Genomic DNA, 22,495 nt, shown 5'->3' with positions numbered 1-22,495 from the left:
ATCCTTCTCTAATGTAAATTCCGAGCCCCAAATGGGGACAAGACTCATTCTCCTTTCCTTTCTGAGTCTCCCAGACACTCCGTCTGCTGTTCACTGCCTGTCACTGACACTATGCAATAAACTCTGTTTCCATTTTCTCTGGCTTGCACCTGATTTCCATCCTGGGTGAAGCCAGGGACCCTCTTGACTGCTTTTGGGGGACCCTCCCCGGTTCCTAGACCCAGCCTGTCTGCATCACTCACCTACCCTATTCTCACTTGCCCACTCAGTGGCACCCACACACTCCAGACACAGCCCAAGAGACTTCCTAGTCAAGTTCAAGCAGTGCAAACAGGCCTTTCTAATTTCCTCATCTTATAAATAAGGAAACACACACCAAAGAGTATTTTTTTTTTTTTGTAGCTGCCAAAGATCAAATAGAGGAACAGCTAGATCTCAAGACAAGATCTTTAATCTCCAGATAAGATATTCATTCCACCACTCGGGGCTACCTAACAGAGTTCTAGTGGGGAAATATGCTCCCTCACTCAAAAAACGTTTACTTCTTTCACTGAAGAATATGCTAAAAAAATTTAAAATTGTATGGATTAGTGACACTGACCTTAACGTCTGCATCACTTCTTTTTTTTTAAAGATTTTATTTATTTATTTGACAGAGAGAGATCACAAGTAGGCAGAGTGGCAGGCGGGGGGAGGGGGGGGAAGCAGACTCCCTGCTGAGCAGAGAGCCCGACACGGGGCTCGATCCCAGGACCCTGAGATCATGACCTGAGCTGAAGGCAGAGGCTTTAACCCACTGAGCCACCCAGGTGCCCCTGCATCACTTCTAATGCTTTTCCTCAGCACCAGATTAGAAAACACAAACATTTACCTCACATTGATACAATTTTAAAAGTGGGCAGCTACACTCATGGGTAGTACTGTAATTTCATGCTTGGGGGATTCCATCAACCTCCCAGAACTCAGCATAAAGCACATTGCATGAAAGAGTTAAACTGGATCAAGGGTTCCTGGGTGGCTCAGTCAGTTAAGCATCTGCCTTTAGGTCAGGTCATGATCTCAGACTTGTGAGGTCAAGCCCTACATCAGGCTTCCTGCTTAGCAGGGAGTCTGCTTCTCCCTCTCCCTCTGCCTCTGACTCTGTGTTCTCTCTCTCTCTCACAAATAAATAAATAAAATCTTAAAAACACACACACACACACACACACACACACACACAACAACTTGAACTGAACCAATGGAATGAAATGTCCCAAAAGTTACTTTCTCCTTAAATCATTTTCTTCATCTGGACTTCTTTTCCCTAACCGTACGCTCCCCACTGGGGCCTTGGGGATCCTTCTGAGGTCTGACACACTGACCGCCCACAAGCATCTTCACTTTCCTGAGCTTCTCAGCAGCCAGCAACGGCTGGGCAAAAAAAGAATGGGCGGGCCGGCCATTGTGCATGGCTTACTTTCTGTGGGCACAGCCTCCAGAGCCAGACAGAGGCGTGGTCTTCTCCCCACATACCAGGGAGCACACCGTGGAACAAATGGCCACAGTATACCCTGAAGAGGCTTTGCTCTGCTTGGGGTCTGAGTTGTGATAGGTCCACCTCCTAAGCAGAGATTGAGAAGCTGCTTTGGTTTTAAAGAACAGGTTCTCAGAAGTCAATGACAAAACTTGCCTGGTTTCCACAGCCCTTTCTTTACTCACTGACATTTTGCTCTGAAATCTGCCTGTCAGGCCATGGTTGCCCTCCTTCTCAGCAGTGGAGCCGGACATACTCACCATCAAAGGAAAGAGAGAGGACACGTCAGCCCCTAACACATAAAAACACTGTGGTCTCCCGTGTGTGCCAGTGAATGAAACTACATGCTGCTGGACTCTAATTTCATGGTTCCATTTTTACAAATAGTTACAACTGTGCCAAAAAATGAAAAATTCTCTTCCAAATTCTCTGGCTAGACAGGAGTTTCCTTAGGTCAAGCTATAAGAAATCCTTCTTGGATAGAGACTTAATATCTCTCTGTCTGCCACACCTGAACTCAGACAAATTGAGAAAGATTGGAGTTTGATCCTCTAGGGAGAAGGCGACCCATAAGCACATGTTTGAAATTCTAAAAGCAAATTTAGGGGATTGCTTTGAGAAGATCTCTGGACTTTGTAACAATGCAATATCCTCAGCCAAAGACAGTTATGCTGGCAGGTGACAACTGAACCCAGAGGGTTAGCTTATGGGATCATCACCACCATAAAAATTAAACTCTCCAGAAGTGATGGGCTACAGGGAGGCCCTCTGAATGGTCCCCAGAAGTTGTACAAACAAAACTACAAAGCATCATTTACATATTGCCTTGAAAGGAAGGCAAGGATTTTTTTGCCCCCAGCCCTAGCTTGGCTGAGCTTGACATCATAAACATTTTTGTTTTTGTATTGACCGGCGGCAGAAGTAAATTGCCTTTGTTCCAGGCAGGTCTTCACCAAAATAAAAGTAGACCATCTGGCCAGCTCTTCTGAGGCACCCTTTGTACCTGAATCCATGGCGGGGCTCAGATGCAATCATGGTCCTTCCTGGAGGAGGACCTCCACTCCTTGGTGTGAGGAACTGCCTCGTCTCTCCTAGCTGAGGCGAGGGGCTGCTTTGCTGGCACGACCTCCATTATTCACCCTCCCTCATAGCCTCTACCCTTCAGTCCTGCTGCATTATTAAAGAGTACCTAGGGGGTCAGTGGTTCAAAACCCGAAAATCTAGTGGAGAAACTGTGTGGGCTATTCCCGTGCCTCCTGTCCTCCTAACAACAGTGTGCACTCCTCGTTGACTATTCCCCTGCTGATAAGCACCTCCACTAGGGGAAAGACTGGGTGTCTTGGGGAAGTTTGAATCAAGCAGTGATGCTCCCTTGCCATCTTGCTGGTATATGGCAGGTGACAAAGTCAAGATTATCCATTGGAATGAAGATTAGGACTGTGGGTCAGGTTCACTTTTTCATGTGAACATCCCTGTTCTGTAAAGTCCTGTTCATGTAGTTCTGAATAATTTTGAAATTAATCAGGCCCACAAGGATTTAAGTTCTTGGACTTTTTTTTTTTTTTAAGAGAATAAACAAAAAAGTCAGCATGTCCGGGTTCTGCTCAGACTGACTGCCTTAACAAAACACCACAGACTGAGTGACTTACCAGAAATGTATTTCTCACAGTTGTGCAGGCTGGGAAGTCCAAGGAGAAGGTGCTGGCCACCTCAGTTTCCAGTGAGAGCTCCCCTCCTGACTCCTAGATGACCTCCTCCCTGTGTTCTTAGAGGATGGAAAGAATGAGCTCTGATGTCTCTTTCTCTTCCTCTTCAGCTCTACTGGTTAGGGCCCCACATTATAACCGCATTTAGCCTTTATCACCTCCTCACAGGCCTTAGGTCCAAATACAGTCATAGTGAAGGATAAAGCTTCCATATATGAATTTTGGGAGATCTAATTCAGTCCATAGCATTTTTAAACTCCTTGAGTTTAAAAACTAGAATTCATTTATTCTAGAAATAGAAGGGCCCTCAAGGTCTATGCCGTCTCTTCCCATAAGCTCCAAGGATTCCTTCTAGACATACTCCAAAATGTGCCTCCTGAAAGGTGGTTGGCTATTTCAGTCTGCTTCACAGAGAGAGGCACAGAGATCTGAGGTGGTCTGTGGTACTTGTGAAATTAAATTCAAACTCTGGTGAAGTCTCCAAAAGGAGACCTGAGGTGCTCAGGTCTGCAACACCAACCACATTCTGCATCACCAGACTCCTAATGCTGACCGGGGAGCACCACTCAGACCAACATGTTCCTAAAGGCTTCTTGATCTAGAATGTAGGAGAAGCATTATCTGGAATATTGTTCCCAAGCCAAGATCAAGATTATAGTTTGTCAGAGAGAGGAACTTTGTTGTTTTCCTGAAGTATGAATGTAGGGTTTGTATGCTAAGTAATTTGACAAAGTCAACCTTCATGATAGTACGGCATCTTAAAGACCTTAGACCTGAGATGTCCCATAGCAGGTCTCTGCAAGACTCTCTCTGGAATTAAAAAGAGACGGGACCTCGACAAGTCCTTGATTTGAAACTAATCAGATACAAATAAACAAATGAAACTTACTGAGCATCTACTATATGCCAGATAGAGTCCTTTACATTCATTATGTCAGTTGACCCTCATAATGGGTCTATGAGAAAGCTAGCATTATTACCCCCACTTAACTGATAAAGAGACTGAAGTCTGGAGTAAGTGGTTCGGGGTCATACATCTACTAGACATTGAGACAAAACAGTATTTAAATCCAGGAAGTCTGGTTGTAGAACCCACACTCAAAACCACTCCATGACCTGGGCATTAACTTTCCAAGTACGTTCATCCACAGGACATAGCAGTCAGGGCTTGAAATGTATACTAGAGTGCAAATCCAAGAGGGCAGGGACCTTGTTTATCTTGGGTATCATCCCATTCTGACCAAGGGAAATCACATGGATGGAAACAGGTGCTCAATAATACTTACTAAATAAAAAAAGAACAGATTATGTGAGATTTCATGAAATTACTGTACTATTCTCTCCAATTGTCTTCTAATTTTTATATGATTTTCTACTCCTATCATCACTGGTAATCTTTTGTTATCCACTGCCAGGTGAATTTAAGCAGATTTCAAAGATTTTCAAACTTGGCTCCAACATACACCTCTGACCTCATGCGTTGATACTCCAATATAAAACACTCCCCTCCGGGTACCTCTGCCAGCCCTCACCCCTGCCCCTCCCGCTCTCACCCTGGCCATGTACATTTCTACCAACTGGTGTACTTTCTCAATCTTTGCCAATTATATGAAGCTCACTCATCACCTTCTCTCAGGTGAAGGTGTAAAGCCTTTTCTCATCACCCAAGTCACAGTACTCTCTCCCTCTCCTAAGAAGAATTCACCTGGAACATATCACCTGCTTCTTCATCCTTCCCTGTCTTCACAGATGGAGGGTAGGGGCCATGCCTGCCTATCAGAATTAGAGCCCTGCCCCAAGGAAGACTTCTGAAATGCAGACACGGTTGTATTTAATCTGGGTGTCAGTTTATGTGTGGGTGTTCATTTGGTGAAAATGTGTTGAGCTGTTCAATTCTGTTTGCATTCTTTTTTGTATGGATTTTATACTTAAAAGGCTCAAAAAATTTTTATAGCCTATATTCTAAATTCTAAAGTTTACTATAGAATTAAAGCTGTAGCAGTGATAGAGAACAGTATACTTTGGGAACCCCAACTGTGTATTATTTAGATCTTGGTATTCTCTGTAACACACAAAAGGCTTAACTCAGACACATCAAGAGCAGAGACTGACTGACTGATGCAGATACATCTCATTTAAATGCAAAACACCTACTGATGTGTGTATTTTTTTTTAATAAAGGTCAAAAAGATTTCATTGAGTTAAAATACACATGACATAGAACTCACCATTTTAAACACACTGTGCAAACATTACCATTACCTAATTTCAGAACATTTTCATCACCCCAGAAGAAAACCCCATACCCATGATACAATCACTCCCCATTTCCTCCTCCCTAGGCCCGGGGCCACCACTAACCTACTTTCTGTCTCTAGGGATTTGCCAATTCTGGACATTTCATATAAATAGGAGTATACAGTATGTGGTCATTTGTGTCTGGTGTCTTTAGCTTAGCATCACGTTTTCCAGGTTCATCCATGTCCTTGATAGCATGTATCAGATTTCACTCCTCTTAAAGGAATGAGTAATATTTCACTGTATACATACATGACATTTTTTTCATCCAGTCTCCAGTCAATAGTCAGTGGAAATGTGGGTTGTTTTTATCTTGTAGTTATTGTGATTAATGATGATACAAACATTTGTGCACATGTTTTTGTTGGAATGTCTTTTTTTAAAGATTTATTTATTTATTTTAGGAGAGTGAGCGTGCACAGTGGGGAGAAGCAAAGGGAGAGGGAGAGAGAGTCTGAAGAAGACTCCCTCACAACCCTGAGATCATGACCTGAGCTGAAACCAAGAGGCTCAGTCAATTCTGCCATCCAGGTGCCCCTGGAAAACTTTCATTCGCTGATCTCCTACTATAAGATAATACTATCTTCATGAAAAAACACTGATGCCTGTGGATAAATTTAACTGTTGCATTCCAGAATATTTTAAATTTCTTATAGCTTATATTTTGGGTCAGAAACTATTTTCTAATTAATGGGATCTTACTTAAGCCCTTGGATGATTCTTTCATAAAAGGTATATGCAAACCTTATTCCTATTAATTATTCTTCCCTCTTTTAAGATTATTTGGTGTTAAATAGTGATAACTGATATTGACAGAGAGCTTACTATGTGCCTCCCACTATGCTAAACATAGCTGTCTTCAAAGTACATACTGTTTGCCCTTCCCAGATGATGGAAGGAGGCTTGGAGAGCATAAGTAGCCTGCCCAGGGTCATGAAGGTCCAAAAGGTGGACATGGGAGCCTGAGCCAGGTTATCACATGTCACATGGTAAATGAGAACAGCCAGGACTAGATTCAGACCATCAAAATCTTGTCTCTTAACTCATGACTTTAATCACACGTTTGTGTAAGTCCTTGTGTTAACTTGAAGTTAACCTTCAAGACCAATACCTAAAGGAAGTGTACAGAATGGATATGTACACATCTCACAGATGTACTAGAACCATTTTAAAGCCAAGAACTCCAAGTTCTCCTTAAAAACAAAACAAACCCCAAAACTCCTGTTTTCTCTGTTTGAGTATACTAGCTCCATATTGTAACAGCAAGCTGGAATGTTCCACAGGCATGATGACCCACACTGGTGATGGTTGATGTCCTCTAGATGGAACAAGGACCACAGACTGTTCTTGTGCCAGAAGTGTCCCCTTGCTTATGGCGATGCTACTTTAACAGTATTGCTCCTGAAGCTCACTGTGGTGCTCAGGAGGTGACGGCCGGAATAAGCAAAGAGAGAGGAGCCCAAGGCCCCATACCTCCTACTGCTAAGTCTCAGTTAGCAAAATGAGAGGAAAAAAATAAAAGTATTTCAATATTAGACTTCAGGGAAGATGTTACCTAGAGACTCAGAAAAAAATAAATAATGTATAGAGTCTTCTTTGATTTTTCCTGACAGATTACAAGGAAGGAGGTGAGTAATGGGAGTGAGATTTTGTAGTTGGCCAAGTTGGAGGGATGCTTGTGTTTTAGATTCTCAAGAGCGGGTCTCCTCTGACACTGTTGATTTCTTAGGCACCAGATTTGCTGCCTAGAAAGGTAAAAAAACCAACTATGCTGTGGCTGGTCCATTGCTTTCTGACACTGGGCTCTACCAACAATGGAAGGAAGGGAAAATTCATGGATGTTTAAAGCTCCAGGCCTTCCCAGCTCCACCAAGATCCAAACTATACAACAGTTGGGGTTCCCAAAGTCTACTCTTCTCTATCACTGCTACAGCTCTAATTCTATAGTAAACTTTAGAATTTAGAATATAGGCTTTAAAATTTTTTTGAGCTTTTTAAGTATAAAATCCATACAAAAAAAAAAAAAAAAAAAAGAACACAAACAGAACTGAACAGCTCAACATATGTCCACTAAATGAATACCCACATGTAACTGACACCCAGATTAAACACAACTATGTCTGCATTTCAGAAGTCTTCCTTGGGGCAGGGCTCTAATTCTGATAGAAAATGAAGCCCCATGCTAACACCTCATGCCTAAAAAAGCATTCAGTGCAACCTGGGACATAACCACAATAAAAGACGACCATATCACCTCCCTGTTTTTTCAAAAGCTGCGTCCACGCAGACGTTCAAGCAGAGCGCTGTACTCATCCCTCAGAGCACTGAGGAATGAGCCTTTCCAAATCACAGGAATGGAGCCAAATGAACAGCCTAATGACAATGAAGTGAAAATTAATTAACTCATCAGCAGAATGTTTAACACAATCCTTTTACCACCTGCAAAGAACAGTCTTGTCTTCCCCTTCAACACTTCAAAGGCACCTACCTCACTGGTAAAAGCAAATATCCACTCAGTAAAGTATAAACAAACTGCAAGAGAGGGAAAGGGGAAATCTAATGAAGAAAATAAAGCCACTTGCCTCTCTGCAATCCACTTGCTTCTCCTTCTTTAATGGATTTACAATGATAGTCTACCATCAAGGTGCAATGATAGACTTAATTACAAGGAGCTCTAAGTGACCTCGAGAAAATCATATATGGCCCTCTCCTGGGTACAAACCTCCTTCAGCCTAATCCTCCCAGTAAGGAAACCTCTTATCTCAGAGACAAAAGGATCCCTACTGGCCAATGAGCACCAACTCCCTGAAAATTCTTTGTAAATGGGCTCTTCACAGCCCACTATATCCAAAAAAGGCTTTCCCCATTTTTGCCCCACTCAAGGCTATATCCCCTGCCTAACTGGAAAAAAAAAAAAGAGAGAGAGAGAGAGAGAGAGAACAAGGAAGAAAAAATAGCCACGTACAAATATCCACAGGAACCAGGGACTAAGTTCCCTTTTGAAGGAAACTCAGAGTCAAAGCCTGAATGAATAACACACTTTTTCATAAAGGGAGTAATCAGACTAAATGAACAATCCTGTGTGAAAAAGGCTGTGACCTTTGCTGAGGCTATGACCTTGAATTTGAATCCTGGGACACAAAGAATGTAGCCAATTGTTGAGCTCTGGATTAGATCTTTACAGGAAGTTTGCAAGCCTCTTCCTCCAGGGCTAGAATCCAGTTTGGAAGTTGGGGGTGGGGGGTGGTATTGAAATGATTTCTAGGGAACCCCCCAACATCATAACTGTCTAAATAGATCCATAATTTTCTAATGGAATTAACTGTATTTTAATCTAAAACAAAAACAAAACAAAACTTCTCTGCTTCAAATCTTAATCTGAATCTAGATTTGGAAGGATTAGGAACACATCATGATATACACAGTAACCATACCCTGGAACAAAGAATCATTCTATGAGGTCATAGGCCTTATACTTTCAGACCAAACACCTGTCTTTGATGAACCTGGGGAGAACAGGCAGTGAAAATGTGCCTTCCCATGAACAGAGAGGTCTTTTTTATTTTTTCAAATCAATAATAAAACCCTGCAGTAAGCCAGTGGAACGTACTCGGAAACAATACCTCATTGGCCAAAGATCAACTGGGAGTTCTAACAGACTTGTTCCCCTAACACCACGTCTCACGCTCCCAAGCCAGATTAATGGTGCTTCCACAGAATTACTTTCTTCCTTCCCAAATCCTACCTCGGACACATTGCTGCAAGTAGTTTAACTGTGAAAGGCCTTGACCTCCTTTCTTTGTCTCTCCGATTCAAGTGTGTCTGTTTCCTTGGGGCTACCAAGCTCAGTTGGATGGCTGGCCAGAGCTGAATGTAGCATCAGCCAACCACAGAACAATGGGCCCCTTTCTCTGGCTGTCACATGAACGGCATTGTCCCAGCAGAGAAGGAGAGGCACGGGTTCTCACAGACCAGCTATTCTCCCTGACCCCCTCTGACCAAGTCACTAAAATATTTTACAAGAAGAAAGAAAAAGGAAAAAGACTTGGGCCCACTGAACGGAGGAACAGAGCCCTAAAAGAGATTTCAGAGCGTCCATGGACCACCTGCATCAGAATATCTTGTCGAAAATACACCTCCCGGGTCCCCGCAACACATCTACCAAGTCCAAATCCTGATAGGCGAGCCAGTATTTGCTGGTGAGTCTCAGGCCTCTGTTTGAAAACAGGCTGCACAGAGGCCTTGCTAACCTCACTCATGGCTGAGTGTGCATGTCTCTCTGCTCAAGAAAGGCAGAGAAGATGGGAGATAGCTGATAGCATGTGTACCAGATTTTAGGGTGGGGGGAACATGAGGAGAAGATGGGTGAGAAGGATCAGAATGATCACAGCATGGAAGAACGTGGAAAATGAGACTGGAAATTTAAAAAAAAAAAATCGCTGGTCAAAGGGAATAAGAATTTGAGGGGAGGACCAGCAACAAGAACAAAGAGGGAGGGGCAGCAAAAGTTGCAGGAAGACTCAGAAGTAATCTAGCAGAGGCTGGAGCCTTTAGGAAAAAGATGGACAGGAAGAAAGCTCCCTGGATGGTACGGACAGACATAGGGATTTTGTATTTTTCATTTTAAATAATTTAATTGCTAAATAGTAACCAATGACGGTATATGAAATGGTTATAGGTAACATATAATAGTTATAACAATAATTAATCATTTAAATGGTTTAATGGCTTTAAGTTTTAAGATGTGAACCTCCTTCACAGTCCCAAGCCTTAAAGGTCAGCCACTCAGAGCTACACGTTCAATGATATTTTACAAAGTGAGAGAGAGAAGTGATATCTGGATTTCTGTGGACAACTTCATGTGAAAAGAGATAGTACAGGAGTGGGGCAAGATAATCACGAAACCGGAGATCTTACGGGAAAGTATGAATTCAGATCCCGGTGATGCTAGAAAAACCACATCCCACCCCCAAGAAGCCCCAGAGTTGTTAAGTGAATTAGCCATTTCCTCATTTTGTACCTCCTCATGGAACAGGGCTCCATTTTTAAATGAATCCCAGAGATGCCCTAAAGCACATCTGCTGTACATAATGAAATTGTGGCATCATAACCTGAGGGGCTCCTCTTGTGTACCTTGTGCTGTGGGAGCAGGCAGAATCTTGTCCTAGAGCCCCTGTGTGGTTACCACGAAATGATTCTCAAATGTTACCTCACCACTCCTATGGAATGGTTTCGCCACTATTGCTTGAAAATGTCTTGCGAATGTCTGCAGCCACATGTTTGCTGAGCTCATTTCCTTGTCTAAAATGCGCCATAACCCAAACCCTCTCTCTTTGAGGCCCCACCATGCCAGGAAACCTTTGTTGAGCACGCCGAGCCCTCACTCTCTCCCAAATGAACTTTCAAAGAAGCTCTCAGAACCGCCCACTGGCCCTTACTACATCCAGCCTTACCCAGTCAGTTGTATTATTTTTATCTTTGTTTATTTTTAAGGCAAGAATCTTGGTAATTCCATATAATAATCATCCCTATGCCCTATACACCTAATAAATAACGGATGGGCAAAAATAAAACTCACCCATTTCTTTTTTTAAAGGATACAAAAGTCACATCTTATCATTAATTCCTTGTCCAAAAACATAAAGTACCCTTCTGAAGCTACCAGTGGAAATAGATAGTTTAAATTCCTCATTTTCATTGCAGAATTGGACCCCCTGGGCCCAAAACAAAGAGTATATACTTCTGTTTTGCTCCTAAAGGAAAAAGGTAAATTTGTGTTTTGGTTTTCAATTTGCTATCAAAAATATATTTTTTTAAGATTTTATTTATTTATTTGACAGATAGAGACCACAAGTAGGCAGAGAGGCAGGCAGAGAGAGAGAGGAGGAAGCAGACTCCCCACTGAATAGAGAGCCTGATGCTTGGCTTGATTCCAGACCCCTGAGATCATGACCCAAGCTGAAGGCAGAGGCCCAACCCACTGAGCTGCTCAGGTGCCCCCCGCAAAATTTTTTTGTTAAAGAAGACAAGCAAGTCTTCACCAGAAGGTATTTAAAGATACATCGTGGGATGATCACTTGTGGTGAGGTGCGAGACAAACCAGATCTGTGCCACTCATCCAGACCAGCCAGGATGTTCACGAAGAGGCACTCAGTCAGCCTCTAGGATGGGGCCTCCTTGCTCTCAAAGATAATGATTTCAACAGATGCTAATATCCTGCACATGCACCTATCAAGATGAGGTTTCCTATACTGAAATACTGTTTTCTTTGTTTTCGAAGTGAGGGGAAGAGTACGATTTATTACCCTCTAAGTAGGAAATTGAGGTGGTTAAAATGCTTTACATAGTTTCTTTATCTAAGAGCATAAGTCACGAGACAAAACAAGAGAGGAAATCACTAGACATGAAGCTTCATTACAGCAGGATACATGATCATATTCACACTTTCCAGACTAGCTAATGGCAGAGTACACATTATCAAACGACATCCTTATGATGACCCAGAATTTTGCAAATAAAGTTGTATAAAGTGAAACAACACCGGTTTCTACTTATTTTCTCCCCCATCATATGAGAAATCTTCTGATCAAGTGCTATAAATTAATCTTCTGCAATAACCGTTTTTAAAAGAGTTAGAAAGGCCACCGTGAAAAATCATCTTAAATTGTGAAGAAAGGAGAGACTAGAGATAAATACAAAACCTTGGGAAATTCAGATCGAATGAATGATTCAGACCAAATGTAATTACAGAAGTACACTCAGCTGCAAGCTTAAATTCAGGTAGAAAAAGTTCACTTTGGAAACAGAATGGAAAAAGAAGACATATCAACAACAGCTAATGAATTTTAGTTCATTCTTAAAATTAAGCTAATTTTGAATACAGAATACTAGTTATACTTCCTTGAGAAATAAAGAGCATGGGCAGTTTTTACTATTGCTTTATCTGAAGTCCAAACAATCTGGATGTTGATACTCCGTGTGCTGATGCTGCTAACTCCCTGCCTTATGTCACTGGAACTTTCATAAATCAGTCTATGAATGAATACTTTCCATGGTTTATTTTATGGTGAAGCTGTCTATGAGCTAAAAGTTTAACTTTTGCAACACGACCATCATTGTCATTACCCCGTGATGTTTATTCACTCGTTGAAATTATTTCTATTATCACAAAAATGAGTGGGAAATGAAACAACTAAAAGCCTCAAGTTACAAAGGGAAGTTCTGGGTTTCATAAAACTTAATGTGAGACAAAAACGCAGGTTATTAGGCATGCCAAAAATGGCAAATATTTCATCTGAATCAAGACATTAATTGAATTTAAACAGATCAACTGTTGTTCAAATGAGAAGGAAATCACCAAAATTACAAAGAGTTCAAAGAAAGAAAAATTAAAGAAAGGCATGAACACTGAATTCAGAGTATAAATGACTAGTTAGAATGAGATATTTGGTAATATATGTAGCTCATAGGGCCAGCATCCCTTATAAAATGTAGGGTTTTGCACCATCAATATCTGGACCGTTTTTGAGAGTGCACCCTAGGGACGCCTGGGTGGCTCAGTGGGTTAAAGCCTCTGCCTTTGGCTCAGGTCATGATCCCAGAGTCCTGGGATCGAGCCCCACATCTGAGCGAGCCCCGCATCAGGCTCTCTGCTCAGCAGGGAGCCTGCTTCCCTTCCTCTCTCTCTGCCTGCCTCTCTGCCTACCTGTGATCTCTGTCTGTTAAATAAATAAATAAAATCTTAAAAAAAAAAAAAAGTGCACCCTATACTAAAGTAGGAAAAACAGTACTAAGCCAGTCACCACGTTTATGATCAAATATAAAAACAAAGACAAAAGAATGTATAAATTGACAAGACAGGGCAAAAGTTCTTTATTTTATTGGCATTGGCACTTCCATCCTGGTGCCCCAACACTGTTATACACAGCCAGAGCCATCCCAAAGGTATAATAAAATCAGCTCTTGGATTATAGTGCTGCCATAGTGTTGAACATGTAACATTAATTCAGTGGCACATAGTGTTTCATAAGTCTTAGGATAATCTATCTTGCCCATTTAGCTCTCTTACTAACTTTGCACACTATGTCTAGCCAAATTGTAAATTCTTGACTGGCTTCTCCACAGCCCTGAATTCACATATCCGGACCATCCCAAACACTTCGTGTGCTAGGGAAAGTCAACTAGTGTTCATTCATTCCATCTTCCCCGCCATTCTTTAGGCATTATCATATAACTATGATGTGCCAGCCATGCAGATGAAGGCTTAAAATAAGGAATGGTAAATTCACCAATCAGTTGCCCAAACATTCAGATCATAAATACAGCTGACATAATATAATAGATGTCAAATGAAAGCCATCTGCAAAGTAGAGTAGCAATCACAAGAGATAACAGAGAGAATTGCAAAATGCTTCACAGGGTGGGTCTTCTTTGAACATGTCTTGGAGGATAAATCGGTAGGAAGTTGATTGGACTGAAAAGAGGAGCAAAGACATCTCTGGCAGAGAAAATAGCACACACATAAGAAGTAAAGGCAGGCAATGCATGCTTTTAGGAAAAGGAACCAGATCAAGATTACCTGGAGGCCAGAGGAAGAAGAAAGTAGAAGAAACAACCCAGAGAAGATGTGCTATGGTCTTGTGCATCATAATAAAGAGGTTAGGCTTTCTTTACAGTGTTAGGCCAATTGTTATCTCCACCAGATTCATTTAGGGATCTGCTTCAGTGCAGATATCTGGCCCTTGCATCTCGGGTGGACCCTTGGAATCTGCATTTTCAGTAAGTACCCGGTGACACTGTTGGTCACCATCTGGAGAGCTGCCAAAGATGTTTAAACAAGGCGAAGACATGATGAGACTTGTATCTTAGAAAGATGCTATTAGACCAAGCAGACAATCACAAGGAAGGTAGATTCAGTGCTACTACAAGAGCCTGTGACTTGGGTTTGCAATAGGGAACTTGCAATACCGCACAATTTCCCATATCCCCCAAGACTTACTGGATCTGAATCAAAGTGGAAGGGGCCAGGATTTATACTAAATTGAACTGTATGAAATCGCCATTTTCTGTAGGTCAAAAACTGTCGAATTTTGGCAATTTCTCACAGTTTAATGAAAGCTAAAAATTACTAATGAAATACAAGCAGAACTAAATACTTCTCTTTCTTTTTATTATCTGTGCCATTACCCACTTGATTAATACGCAATGATGGAAGTGACAGAATTTATATACCTAAGACAAATGTTAAAAGAAAAAAAGGTTAAAAAGCAATAACTGATGAAATAAGGCAGTTAATCTAAGGATTGTTAGAGATAGAAGGAACGCTGGAGATTATCCAGCTCTTTCCACCTCCCTCCCCGCAAATTTACATATGATGAAGCTGATGGGAGAAGTAACTGGGCTGGAGGTTATACTGAATATTTTGTTCAATTCCTCAGTGGTATGTTCTCCTCATTTTAACAGATCTTGAAATCATTATAGCTAAAAAGTATTTGGGATTTAATTCATGAAGAGCTAGTGTCACGTGATGCCCTCAAATGCTTGGGGTGGGGGGAAGGGGAGACAAAAGGCAAATACTTCTGCATTTTAAAAATGAAGCCAACGAACTTAAATAACATGGAACCTAGATCAGTGCTTGAAATGCCCTAGATGCTTAATAAATATTTATTGAACAAATTAATGATGGACTTCTAAGAAACAGGTTAAATGAGGTATATTAATGCACAGCCTTTCTAAGGCAGTATGCAGGGTGTAAAGTGAGTGTAGATTTCCCACCTGCCAGCCTTTCTCAAGCACCTGTTGGCACCCAACCATCACCCCTTCTGTAAAGCCCCAGTCCTGACGCATGTACCTTTCTTTCTTCTGAAAGGGTCCTAGCAGAAAGCAATACAAAGATCGTGTGTGTGATAAATCTGGCAACACATCTTGTCCTGGCGGGACTGAAGCCCACATGAGCACAGCCTTCAAAGCTCAGCTCAACACAGATAACAACTAACACTTAGCTACATTACAGTGATGCAGTGGTTGATAATATTAGCTATTTCCTCATCAGAGTAATAGCTAACTACCTGCCAGGCTTTTAGCACTCTATGGGCATAGACTCATTGAATCTTCTTCACAATTCTAACAATAAGAAGGATTATTATTATCATTCAGATTCTACAGATGCAGAGAGAGAGATCAAGTAACTTGCCCCAAATCACACAACTGGAAAGTGGCAGGGTTGAAGCCGACCTCAGGTTGCCTGCTCCCAAAGCTCACCCTCTACAAAACTCTTTGATCTTAGAGCTAAAAAACAAAACAAAACAAAAACAAAAACAAAAAAACAACAAAAAAAAACCTCTGCAATGGAACCCTTTGGAGCAGTAGTGTCAGGAAGATGGCACTTCTGTATAAAAAAGATCAGATGCTAATCTTTTCATCCATAAGGAATGAAGAATCATCTTTAGTTGAGAAGACCATATACAAAGTGAGACCCAGGATATAAGGGAGAAAGGCAAGAAGAGTCAGCAAGGAATGTGATTCTCCTCTGCCTAGGAACAGTACAGATTTCACTGCCTAAGAAATTTTTGGCTAATAAAATCCCAAACTTTAAATTTCCCCTAAGAATTTGGGTCCTCCTATGATGATATTATCTAAAGAAACATCAAATAAGTGAGGACACTTCGTGCACTGGGGGTACCATCCTTAATTCCAGAAAGAACTAGAGAGACAAAAGGTTTCTCTCAAGCCAGGGCTAAAAGTCCTAGATCGAAGTTATTTAAAGGACTAACACAAGACATCTTTCTATGGCTTGAAGAATGTCCCCTCCCAACATTCCCTGAGGAGCCTAGCATTGCAACCAGGAAAGACCCTTCTCGTCTAAATCACCAGGCTTGCTCCCCATACCCCTAAAGAACCCTGAGAACACAGGAAGGGGGAGCATCCCAAGTCTGTGCACAATGTGAATATCAAGTACTGGAAAAAGAAAAGTTTGGAAAAGAAGTTAAGATCCCAGAGAGGTAAAGCTGGTCTGGAAGAAAGGGTCCTGCTGAAACTGCTTTTCATTCTCAGTCTGATTCCACTGTCCTCACCTCCCTACAACCAGCTTTGACACCGTCAATACAGAACAAACACAGAGGAGGCAATGCAAAATAAAATGCGTAACGGAGGTGTCTCTCCAGGAAAAATACTCCTGGAAGTTCCTATACGGCTCCAAAGAACAAGACCAAATATAAACAGTAACAATAAACCATTGAGACAACGTAAACAACCCAGTCTGAGCCCATCCCGCCCCACCTCACGCTGCCCCCGAGTCTCCTGACGAAGGAAAAAAAAAAAAAAAAATGCCCCCAACCCATAACAAACCGGGCAGCGTCCGGCCAAGGTCCCCTGGCTGCCAGAACTGAGTTTGCTCAACTCTTACCCAGGTCCTGGGATCCTGAGATTTGTAGCACAGCACTTTCTGCTCGGTTTTCAACCCCACGCCAGCCAGCCAAGAAGCAAAATTTGTTCCAACAGCGCAGTTAGCCTCCAAGTAGCGTCCCAGAAGAGAGCGATACCTGGTGGTCTCCGTTCCGGTTCCAATGTGCACACGCGGGAAAGAAGGCCAGTCTCGGCGCGTTTCCAGACCCCTAGTTTTGCGCACGGGAAAAGTACTCGCTGCAAACTTAAACTACGTTTTCCTGGTCTGGCCCGAGATGCTGGAGGAGGAGCGGAGTAACCCGAGCTGGGGCTGGGATGTGAGCAGTTGCCGCTGCCGCAGCTGCTGCCGCAGGGGCAGTGACCGAAGGGGGGTGTAGCTTGGCGCCGCGCACTCCCTAGTGCCACCGACAGGATCCTACCCGCCCAACTCCCAAGTCCTGATCCCGATCGCAGGTTGCCCCTGCCCCGAGCGGCTTCCACAGCCCAGAAGTGATCCCAGCAAATAGTCCTGTCACGAAGTTGGCAAACCGTGGGGTCACCGCGAGAAATGAACCAAGGAGTGGTGGAGAGAGTGCCCCCGCCCGCCTGTAGTGAGCACCCCGCGCCAAAGTCCGTGGGAGGTGTTCTAGACCCTCTCTGAGGACTTGGGGTACTGGGGACAGCGCCGGAGTGGCCAGCTGGATGGACGGCACGTCCCCAGTGGTGCCAGGGAAGGAGAGCGAATGTAGGACGGAGAAGGGGTGGATGACCTAGTGGTGACAGAGTGTGCGACGCGGCAACACAGTGGTTGGGAAGGTGGAGCGAGGAACTCGCGGGGAGAGCGGGGGAAGTGAGGGAGCCTGCTTTACAGAGGCGGGGCAAAGGGAACTCCCGGGACCTTCAGAAAATCTTTCCAGGCCCTCCACCGGGCCTCGCGCGGAGATTTCTTGGGGAATGGCTCCCTCTGCCGTCTAGCCAAGGAGGCCCCGGGAGACAAATCACAGAAAGAATAATGAAAAGGTTTTTCTCCGTTTGTGGGTTGGCCAAGACATGAATTCTGCAATCTGCTTCTCCAACTGTCCACCTTCTTCTCTACCAAAGAATTTCCCCGCTTCCGAACTGAAGCACACACAAACCTCAAACTCCTGGACAATTCTTATAGTCAGCTGAACTCTGCTACCTCCCACCACCACCACCCCTCCAGAAAAGGCTTTTACGCCATACTCACGCCAGACGATCTCCTACCAGGTTTCTCTTGCTTACATGAATATGAACTCTTTCTTTTTGGAGACATCTCAAATACGTATGTGTCTCCAGTCAGTAACAGCATCTGAAAATAGTCCATACTCAAGATTACACTTGAAGGAATGGCACGAATAAGCATACAGAGATCACCATCCTCCTAGGTCACCCCTGGAAATTCCCAGGGGAAGTGTGCATTTGTTTGTTTGTTTGTTTACCAGACATTATTGACACTTCTTCCGGCTAAGGGCTGCTCCATTTTTCCTTGGGGGACCACTCCTGCCACACTTAGTTCAATCTGGATGAGAAGGTCTGTTGGAAAGGTCCATCTTTTCCAGGTTCAAGAGCCAGCACCTGACTGAAGCTGGTCCCTTTAGACCTTCTCTGCAGGAATGTGAACTTTGATCAGAACAGCTCAAGGACCAAAAATCTAGAACTGATGGACCAGATGACAGGGTTCTAAAGATTGACCATGAGCTCAAGTCACTTAATCCCCAAAGCTACCCTGCTTTATGTTTTGGGAAACCTGGTTGCTCCACTGACTCTTTTTTTTTTAATCAACTATATTGAGACATGATTTACATTCAATGTGTTGTGCTCATATTAAGTGTATGACTTGATGAGTTTTGAGTAATCTGTACATGTATGGAGCCACAGTCAAGATAATGAATGACTCCATTATGCCAAAAAGCTCCTTTGTGCCTTTTTGAAGTCAGTTTCCCACACACCACATCATCCCTGTCCCCTGAGCTGCTTTCTGTAACTACAGATTAATTTTGTCTTTTCTAGAGTTTCTAGAATGGAATCACATAATATGTATTTCTTTGTGTCTGGCTTCCTTCACTGAGCATAATGTTTCTGAGAGTCACTAATCTTTTTTTTTTTTTTTTTTTTTTTTTTAAAGATTTTATTTATTTATTTGACAGAGAGAAATCACAAGTAGATGGAGAGGCAGGCAGAGAGAGAGAGAAGCAGGCTCCCTGCCGAGCAGAGAGCCCGATGCGGGACTCGATCCCAGGACCCTGAGATCATGACCTGAGCCGAAGGCAGCGGCTTAACCCACTGAGCCACCCAGGCGCCCCTGAGAGTCACTAATCTTGATTAAATCAGCAGATTGTTTCTTTTTATCGCTGAGCATCATTCCATTGTATGGGTAGATCACAATTTGTTTGCCCATTCACCAAATGTTGATGGACATTTGGGTTGTTTCCAGTTTAGGCTCATTATGAATAAAGCTGCTAGGAATACTGCTGTACAAGTCCTTTTGCAGACATATGTCCTTTTCCTTATTTCACAGCAGTGGAATTACTGGTTTATACAGAAAGGGTATAATGACATAACAGTTATCCAAAGTAAATGTATCACCTTACATTCACACCAGCAATGTAGGACAGTTGTTTTACATCAACAGTTGGTACCGTCAGTTTTTTTATTTTAGCATTCTCCTGGCTATACAGTGGTATTTCATTATGGTTTTAATTAATGTATCCCTAATGACTAATGGTGGAATATTGATCTGTATTATTATTTTCTCATGATCACTCCATCTGGCAGGAGGTTCATCAATGTTTTTAAATCGATCTAAGTATTTTCCAATCCTCTCAACCAAGAAAATAGTGCCCTGAAGGTCTTTGGCACAAATCATCACTCCAAAGACTCCTGCCCACACCAGCATTCCAGTTCCCTCTTTACTATCTCAGCCACAGCTTGTCTGCAGCCTGGAAGTTTCCTCTCGAGTCCCTGTATACTCTACACCTCCCACCCAGCTTGCCTGTGAACTAGAGGTGTCTACTGAGACTCTGCTCCCTCTCCAGGACCCTCTGTGGCTCATCTGTGGTCCAGAGCATTCCCTGGTGCTATTCCAGTGCTCTTCCTCTCTCTGCATGCTCCCACTACCTGTTACTCGTCACCAGGGTTTTGCCTGCTCTCCAGGGGGTTGCTTCCTGATGCCTAAGAGACTTCAGAGCAGCTTGAGCCTAGGCAAACCAGCAAACTTCTTTGCTATCCAGTATATACTGAACTATACCTTTTCCAATGAGATCTAAACCCTTTTCAATTTTATCCTTCCTTAAGCGCTTTCCTGGCCCTAGAGTAACATGCAAAATTGTCATATCATCAGTCGCTTTTCATCAGAGTCAATAAGCCTCCATATTAAAATGCCCCTGTTTAACTGACAGCGTGGCTTCTATCTTCTGATCCGACTCAGGCTGATGCACTGTAATAAGGTATGACCTTTTGGGGGTCTCTTTTTGGATGTTCACTGAAGACTGTTCTCTCTCCACTCTGCTTATCAATCTGGCCAGCACTCTGGGAACTGTTCTGCTTTCACTTTCCCGATTGGTATGTACCTACTCTTACACCGTGTTAGCCCATTCATCATGGCTTATTATTAAGCAATAGAAGGACCCTATGCAAATTTCTGTAAGTCTTTCTTTGTATAAATCTTTCCTCTTTGGTGCACTGTCCTCCAAAATCCAGCCATGCCAACCTCCCTGAATTCCACTCTCTTGTGCTCCCCTGCACTGTAGGCCAGGAACCAGCTCGTCAGAAAGACAGAATGATTCTGGGGTTCGTTGCATTTGCTTACCATTTCTCAGGGATCACAGTCCTCTGGCCCAACGTCTGAAAGGAGGTTTTGTTGTTGTTGTTGTTGTTTGTTTTGTTGTTTTTTTGTATTATGTCTAATTTTTATTTGTTTAAAGCTGGAGCCCAAGTCCAGCCAGGCTAGTCCTTCATAGCCAGAAAAGAAAGTTCTTTTCCTTTACTTTTTGGAGCTATTCTTAGAAAAAGAAAAATCTTCCATATGTTTCTGTGTTTTTCTATGTTTTTACTTATTTTACTTGAGTTGGATAGAATTTTTTTGGTAAAGATTTTATTTATTTATTTGACAGATAGAGATCACAAGTAGGCAGAGAGGCAGGCAGAGAGAGAGGAGGAAGCAGGCTCCCTGCTGAGCAGAGAGCCCGACATGGGGCTCAATCCCAGGATCCTGGGACCATGACCTGAGCTGAAGGCAGAGGCTTTAACCCACTGAGCCACCCAGGTGCCCCAATAGAATTGGTTTTTGCTTCTTTCATCCAAAGACCTTCAAATGATACATGTGCACTATCCAGAATGAACACAGAAAGCATTTCAGACCAAGCCTTGAACAACCTGGATTACTGCAAGGCTTTTACTGACCTTTATTCTGAACTCTATAGCATTATTAACAGAAGGTTTTATGGGATTTTGTTGGTGCTGGTGGTGGTAACTATACTATTCTGTTAACATGAAATCTATAATCTACTAAAATTCCAATATGATTCCTATTTGCTATCAAGCCTGACTTTTAAAAATATTTATACAATTAGTTGGGACTTTCATAGTAATTTTATGGGACTATTCATTTTGTCCTTTGAAATTCCATTTTTTTATATGCTGTCAATCTTTAGAATTCGAGATCTTGGTGGGGTTAATTATTGTCCTAGAATGTTAGCTAGCCAGCTCAAAATCATGAATTTGAAATTTGATCAACAAGCCACAATACTCTTTAGCAAATGCCTATTAAACATATGAAAGAAGGTAAAATTCAAAGACATACTCTAACAGAGATGCTATTCTCTGTTTATATTTATTCTCATCTTGTAGTATGTCATTCAACCACTTATAAACACTACAACTCTATTATATCCAGACCCTTTCTTCATCAGATACACAAGGACTTCACATGATTTTTTTTATTACCTTATAATTGTGGATGTATACTCATGCCTTTAATTTATTCGTCTGGTAATACTTCCCATAAAGGAAATCAAGTCAGCCTAGTAGTTCTACCTCTTAGCAGACAAGATTAGCTTTTTATACTCTTGACTTCCGCTCTGTAGTGCTCTCAGTCATGTCTTTAAATCTATGGTTTAAAAGCTTGCTCAGTTACAGCAATAGAATAGAGGTCATAGAATTTACTTCCTTCCCATTAAAAAAAAAAAAAAAGAAAAAGAAGAAGAGGGCACATTACAGAGCATTAATTTATAAATACAGCACAACACATTTTTTACTTCATCCAATCCTAACAACAGGAAGTATGTATCATTATTGCTGTTCTACAGAAAATTAAAACTCGGAAAAATCAGTTAACTTATTCATGCTCACCTAGCTAGTAAATGGCAAAAGCAGGTCTGATTTCAAACACCATGCTCTCTCTACTGTTTCACCTGCCTCTAAACTACATTTACCTCTTCTTGTCTCCTGATAGCCCACTGCAGCTCTCCTACTCTTGCCAGTGTGCTATGTTTACTTACTTTCTCCCCAACGGACTTTGTAGGGTTGATTTCGAGCCTTTGCTCAGGAGTCCTAGATCTTGGGTATATACAGCTTC

The 22,495-nt window shown here is 42.3% G+C and overlaps 1 protein-coding gene across 2 annotated transcripts in view; it reads right to left on the bottom strand.

The window, feature by feature from the left end:
* Positions 1 to 17,606, bottom strand: part of MEGF10 (multiple EGF like domains 10) — a 165,563-nt gene extending 147,957 nt beyond the window's left edge. Inside the window, exon 1 of one of the 2 annotated variants that reach the window (XM_059174463.1) lies at positions 16,922 to 17,606. The gene's annotated coding sequence lies outside the window, so the exon portion shown is untranslated. The remainder of the gene's footprint in view (positions 1 to 16,921) is intronic. The other variant, XM_059174464.1, reaches the window with a different exon arrangement.
* Between the last annotated feature and the right edge of the window lie 4,889 nt (positions 17,607 to 22,495).

This window comes from Mustela lutreola, chromosome 5 (assembly GCF_030435805.1).
Source record: "Mustela lutreola isolate mMusLut2 chromosome 5, mMusLut2.pri, whole genome shotgun sequence".
NCBI classification, from domain to species: Eukaryota; Metazoa; Chordata; class Mammalia; order Carnivora; family Mustelidae; genus Mustela; species Mustela lutreola.
The sequence above is the reverse complement of the archived record's forward strand: the minus strand, read 5'-3'. Positions and strand labels throughout refer to the sequence as shown.